This window comes from Chrysemys picta, chromosome 3 (assembly GCF_011386835.1).
Source record: "Chrysemys picta bellii isolate R12L10 chromosome 3, ASM1138683v2, whole genome shotgun sequence".
NCBI lineage: Eukaryota > Metazoa > Chordata > Testudines > Emydidae > Chrysemys > Chrysemys picta.
This window is the reverse complement of record NC_088793.1, coordinates 93,162,720-93,168,719: the sequence shown is the minus strand read 5'-3', so window position 1 is coordinate 93,168,719 and position 6,000 is coordinate 93,162,720. Positions and strand designations below refer to the sequence as shown.

At 42.1% G+C, this 6,000-nt stretch overlaps 1 long non-coding RNA gene across 2 annotated transcripts in view; it reads right to left on the bottom strand.

Annotated features, from left to right (window-relative positions):
• Positions 1 to 279: 279 nt before the first annotated feature.
• LOC135982333 (uncharacterized) overlaps positions 280 to 6,000 on the bottom strand; it is a 52,054-nt gene continuing 46,333 nt past the window's right edge. For both annotated transcript variants that reach the window (XR_010599616.1, XR_010599617.1), the window contains 2 exons: positions 5,203 to 5,339; positions 280 to 3,228 (listed from right to left, as the gene is read on the bottom strand). This is a non-coding gene — a long non-coding RNA (uncharacterized LOC135982333). The remainder of the gene's footprint in view (positions 3,229 to 5,202; positions 5,340 to 6,000) is intronic.

The window sequence follows — 6,000 nt, the reverse complement described above, 5'->3', positions numbered from 1 at the left end:
TCTTTACCTGCAGTAGTTTCCCATGCATGCCAAGTGTGCATATTCAGGAAGGAAAAATCCTGTGTCTTCAGCAAAATTTTATACTTGCAAAATAAACCCTTTCCTTCCAATTAATTGTATGTAGTCTTGTGCATTTCAATTGGATTAAAATTGAGTTCCACATATCTATTACTAATTTTAGTTTTTAACATTTTTGGTTTTTCAGTGTTTCTTGACTCCCCCCCCCCCGCCGCCTTTTTTTTTTTAACTGAAATGCAACTTGTCTTATTATATTATATTAGAAGCCTTCCCAGAAAGACACACACACAAGTATGTGTAAGACAGTTATTATCAGCCATGATACAGTGGAAATGAATTCCTAGTCAAGCCTCACAGAGTAATAAAAAATTAATTTTCACATACTGCTTGATCACAGAAAAAGAAGAAAAGATGAAACCCCTACACTCAATGATGCCAAATGAACTGAATGTAGATAATTGCTTCCTGTTACATAGCGATATAGTCCTGCTCCTGGCTTGGCCCCAAAATGAAGAAGCTGTCAAGGTATACCAGAGAATTACTGTGACCCAAGTTCCTAACTTTACATACTCTCAGATTAATAAAAAAGAAGTTCAGTATTAAGTGGATTTGAGTGAGATGAATAACCCTAATCCTAAAGCAAAATTAAATCTGCTATTCTTGTGTCACATGGGACCCATTCCACTTTAGTAAATGCTTGGTGGAAAAATCCAACATATCAAAATATACATTAATATCATGGATTTTTATTTCACACCGTTGATGAGAACTGCTCAAGAAGTAGATTACTGTGTTACATAATATTGCTCTAGAAATTGATTAGGGAACATTATTATAACCAAGCATACATGCTCAAAAAGCAAATATATGTCATTTCATACAGGAAGATGAAAGGCCTGGGGAAGCTCACATACCCCATCTAAGTATTTCTAGCATGCCCCTTTATTATAATATCCACAAACCAACAAAATGAGGTAAATCAAGAGTTAGTTGGCAGGACTGCACTTCCCTCTTTTCATACTACACAATTAGAGTGTGTGTAATGGGGTATAGTGCCCCTTTAAAGGCAAAGGGTGAAGCCTCCAGGGATCCCATCCAGGAGTTCTATAGTAGGCAGAGACCCTGGGAATGGCAAAGACAGCTGCTCAGCAAGACGAAGTGGTCCTGTTGATTGGATACACCCCAGGCTACTGTTCTCTTCAGAGTGTTGTAAGTAGGATGGGGCCGGGCTCACCACTCTCTCAGCCAGCCTGGCAGATTTCGTGAAACAGACCTGCATGCCTTGAGTGAAAAAAATTGGACTGCTTGAACTCAGTCCTCAGACTGTGGAGAAGCACTGGGAAAAGCCCACCTCAATGAGGACTCCTGGGAGAATGGGACATTTTTGCTCATAAAGATTTAATTCAAGTTTTATTTATTTGAAAGGCTATTGCACCAGTCTAGGTTGGAGCCAGGTGGAAGTAATTTAAAAAACCTGTTTTTTACCCTGTGCTCAGGGTCACAGTCTGCTGCACTATATTAAATAAAAAACATTTATGAAGTGATCTGAATATTTCTTTTTCCCAAAGTCAGGCCATACTACAGGATATTACATTGTTGTTGGGGGAAGACTTCTGCAGAGTTGGGGTTTACAGTTCATTCACAGTGGCAAAAATGTGTGATCATCCGGATTTCTGATAGGAGGAACTGCACATCTGAGTCTTCAAGCCTCTCCATGGGCACTTTGAGCTTCATTGTCCGACATGAATGTAGCCAGTGTTGGTGTGTGTCACAGGGTCTGCACAAGTTCCTGGCCTCGTGTCCTTGTGCTCCTGTGCTTAGGCTGGTCAAAGAAGGGGTCCCAATTCCTCTCTCGACTGTTTCACCTGTGTCTTTTTATTTACAGTGCTCAGTGCAGCCCCAATTCTCCCAGCATCGATCCCCACACTGACCCTTCCCTGGGTCTCTCTGCCCCTGAGGCTTCCTGTAGTCAGTAGAGGCAGAGCTGCAGTCCCTCTGTCTTCTCCCTTGGCTAGCATCCCACTGAGCCTTTGTCTGAGCTTATATCCCCTCCTAGTCACCAGCCCAGCTGGCTCCACTTTGCTCAGCTGATTCCCCTGAGCCTGCCCTCATTAGGGTCTGCAGCTGAGCTCCTTGCTGAGTATGTGGCCCCCCGCACCCGGCTGCCCTCCTGGGGAGCCACCCCTTTAGCAGGGCATCCAAGGGGTTTATACCCGTGCCCTGCCACAGTGTGCAATAGAGAAGGACAGTCTCTGAGCTAGCCAGGGGCCTTTCTCTACTGATGTCTTTGAAGATGAAGACCAGGATCTTGAATTTAATCTGGTTAGAGAGCCAGTGAAGTGTGCTGCACACTGGAATGATGTGCTCTCATTATCTTGTAATGCTTAGGAGATGGGGCACTCCATGTTGGAACAGGTGAAATTTCCACATGGCCTTCACTTTAATCTCCAGGCACAGCACATTGCTGTACTGAAGGTATGATTTGTGTAGGTCACGATGACTAACCTTGACTACATGATTATTTATCCAAAGGACAGCACTTGCAATAGCACAGTACTCTTGGGCATTATGTTAAGGCATTGGTTCAGAACTGACAGCAAAAAGTGCCACCTTCTGGAGTCCCAACAGCACCCTTGGTTTTCCTTGTAAACCTCTCATCCAAGGATTGACTTGGCTCCTGACCGCTCTTAGAGAGCTGCGAACAAGGATTAGATTGCCTACCAGATCTCAGTTTGTTCCCCTCAACCATCTACTTTGGGGCAAAGTATGTTACAGATGGTCCTGATAAAGGCAGTCCTACACCTCAGAAGAGAAATATTTATTGCATTCATCTATATTTCACACATACACATTAGACATGAGTTGTAGTGTGCAATGTCACTAAATGTTACAACCTTTTGAAAAATTCTGAAGAGCTTGACACCTTTAAAGTTCTCCCATTCTCACGTGCAGGATTCTCCAGAAAAAACTCTTTACAGTGAAAGAAGAGTGATATGTCAATTCCAGTGGCCTTCATTTATTCATGTCTCTTAATATACAACCAATTTCCCCATGTCCATAGTGATTTGGATGCACCTCTAGGTCACACCTCTACTGTGACTGAATGCTCCAGGTAAGTTACTGTTTGCTCCTTATCTTCCATCACTGTTCAGAAAGTTGTTTCCATTCAGGAATGTAATGCAGTGAATTTGCCCCAGAAAACTGACTTACCTAAAAAAGAGGTTAATTGAATATTGTATAAAGAGAAAATAATTTTAAATATCAGCAAATGACATTGCTTCATACCTCAGAGTAGGGATATATCCACTCTCATTGGGTAGGTTGAATGGCTTTGGTGTCCTAGATACAATTCCATTTGGAAAATCTCATACTGTGTTCAGCCTTGCTCTCTGCTGATTTCACTTTGCATCCAGCTCCTTTATTTCTCAAGGTTTGCCCTCTCATTTCCCCATGTTTTTATTTATCTTGCCCAGCCTGGTTTCCTTGGCAAAAGACTAGTCCCTGCTATTCCCCCGCCATATCTTCGGAAGCCTCTTTTTGTATCCCAGGAGTTAACTGGCATTACTATATGGGCTTTTCTCTCAGGATTCTTCACAAACCCATCTTCTGGGTTTTTAAACACTAGCACTTGTAAATTACTTCCAATCACACTTGCCAGCTTATTCTATTTTCCTCCCAGAGACTTCAGTGCAAAACTTAATGGTTTGTCTGCCTGGGCATGTTAGCTCTTTTATTCCACACCTATGCACTGTGCAAGACACCATCCATAATAAAAACACCAACCATAGTACAGAGGATGTCCCTTGGATTCTAGTCAATCTACTGCACCCTTGTGTATTGACACAGATAATGATGGGCAAACCTCAAAAGGTTCTATTCTGAGCGGCATCTAAAATGAAGTTTGGATATATACCTGCACCTCATTAACGTGGAAATATACTCCAAATCTCACAGCTTTCCAGTAATTCCTGGTTTGGGAAACATGCTGAAAATAGGTTCTTTTATGGCTTTATTGCTTTGTTTCCAAGCCAAAATGAAAATGACAGAGGCACATGAAAATTAAAAGCTTAAATAATTTTCAGCCAAATGTTTACTCCCCCCTGCTCCATGCTAGGACAAAAGTGTGTGTGTGTGTGGGGGGGGGAGGTAGAGAGAGAGAGTGTTTGTAATGGGCAGATAGAGGAGAGAAAGAAGCAAGAAGCTGGGCAAAAAATTAGCACTGTTCTTACTTTACTTGAACCAGTTTAGCCATCTCTACACTTGGGACTCCTGGCTTTCTTTTTTTAGCTATGGAAGCTTAAACTGGCTACTCTATTCTTCTAACACATTCCTTCCAGCTACTAATAGCCAATGATGGCACTTCCTTGGTTTAAATAATGGGGAAAATGTAAACCAACAAAAAAGATTTTTCTTTTCTAATAGACGATACTCTGAACAATACAGAAATCTATGTAAAGCACATATCTGGTGTGGAAGAATAAGTACCATCCACATACTACATTCACTCTGCCTAAACAGCACAAAGTACATGCAGCACAGAACACACACACAATACTCTAGAACCCTCATAATGGGGCCTCCATTTAAACTCCTTGGGTGAGATCTGCATCTCGACCCTGACCTCTTTATGCTAGAGCAGAGGGCTGGAGCAGCATAAAGGGGCTCTAAAAGCCCCATATCCAGCTAGGGAAAGGTTCCCTGGTGCAGGAACTGAGGAAAACAACTGTGTGGCTGTCCTCCAAAGATCCCACTCGCAAGCCCTGGCACAGGGGCATATGAGGGGTGAGTCTGGCATGGGAGGGATGTATCAGCGTGGGGTCATATAACATGAAGTGCTGTGGAGATTCCAGGCAAGTGCTGCAGCCCACAGGGCAACCCAGGGAGGCTTCCATAACTTAAATAGGTCCCCAGGACTGTCTAAGTTATGACAGGAACCAAATAGAAACCCAGGATGAGGCAGGCACAAAGGTAGTTTAAAGCCACCTGCTCCCTCACAGAGCAGCGATTTCTGTACTGCATCTTTTAGAGGCTCACCACAATTTCATCCTGTTTCAATAAGGTTGATCATGAGACCAGCTTCCTGTAGTATTTTTGCTTCCTGTCCTGGATGAGACAAGGAAGTGATGGGGTGCATGAAAACAAAAAAAATAATGAAATAATTTAAGGCTTGTGTGCTCCATTGACCTTGTGAACTATACAGGCAGGAGTTTTAGCTGCTGGCAGGGCTACCTAAGCCAGGCGGATCAGAGGGTAGGCACCAGATGAAGAGCAGTCCACTGGTCGTCCAGGTTGGGGGTTGAGCTATGGTTCAACAACAGATCCTCATAAAAAAAAAAAAAAAAAAAAAAAGTCAGGTTACAGAAACATACGGTAGCCATTCCAGCAAACAGCATGCTTGTGATATATTTAAAACTGCATTAAAATTTTAGGCGCACACTTTACATTTCAAAGTTTTTTCCCCGATCCTGTTTGCAGGCTAGGGAGCTCTGTAGAGTAGTATGTGATCTGGCTCAGCAAAAGTCAGTTTCCAGAGAGCCAGCCTAGAGTAAGGTGGGATGAGTTGTATCTCTGCTTTTTAAGGAGAAGTGTGGTTTGTCTCTCTGTTTTGGGGTTCTTATGTGTTGTCATTCTGAATTATGAGATATAAAGTAGTGTTACATTGCAACTTTCCAGTAAGAGTATTTTAGGTTTTTATCTAACTTCTCTCTGTATATGTCACGAAACATAATAATGCCAAAGTAATGGACTCTGTCTTGGCAGAAATTCTGAGCATTGATGAAAGACATCTGGAAATCAAGACTCTAAGAAGTTCTTTAGTAAAGGCAAAACAAACTATGAAAATTGGCTTCTGTAACATTAGACCAATGGCTGCAACAAAAAAAAGCCACACAGGTAATGAAAGAAATGGATGAATGTACCTTCTAATCCTTGTAGTAAGTGAATATTGATGATCAGGAGTTGATAAAAAAGCAATTTAAAAGT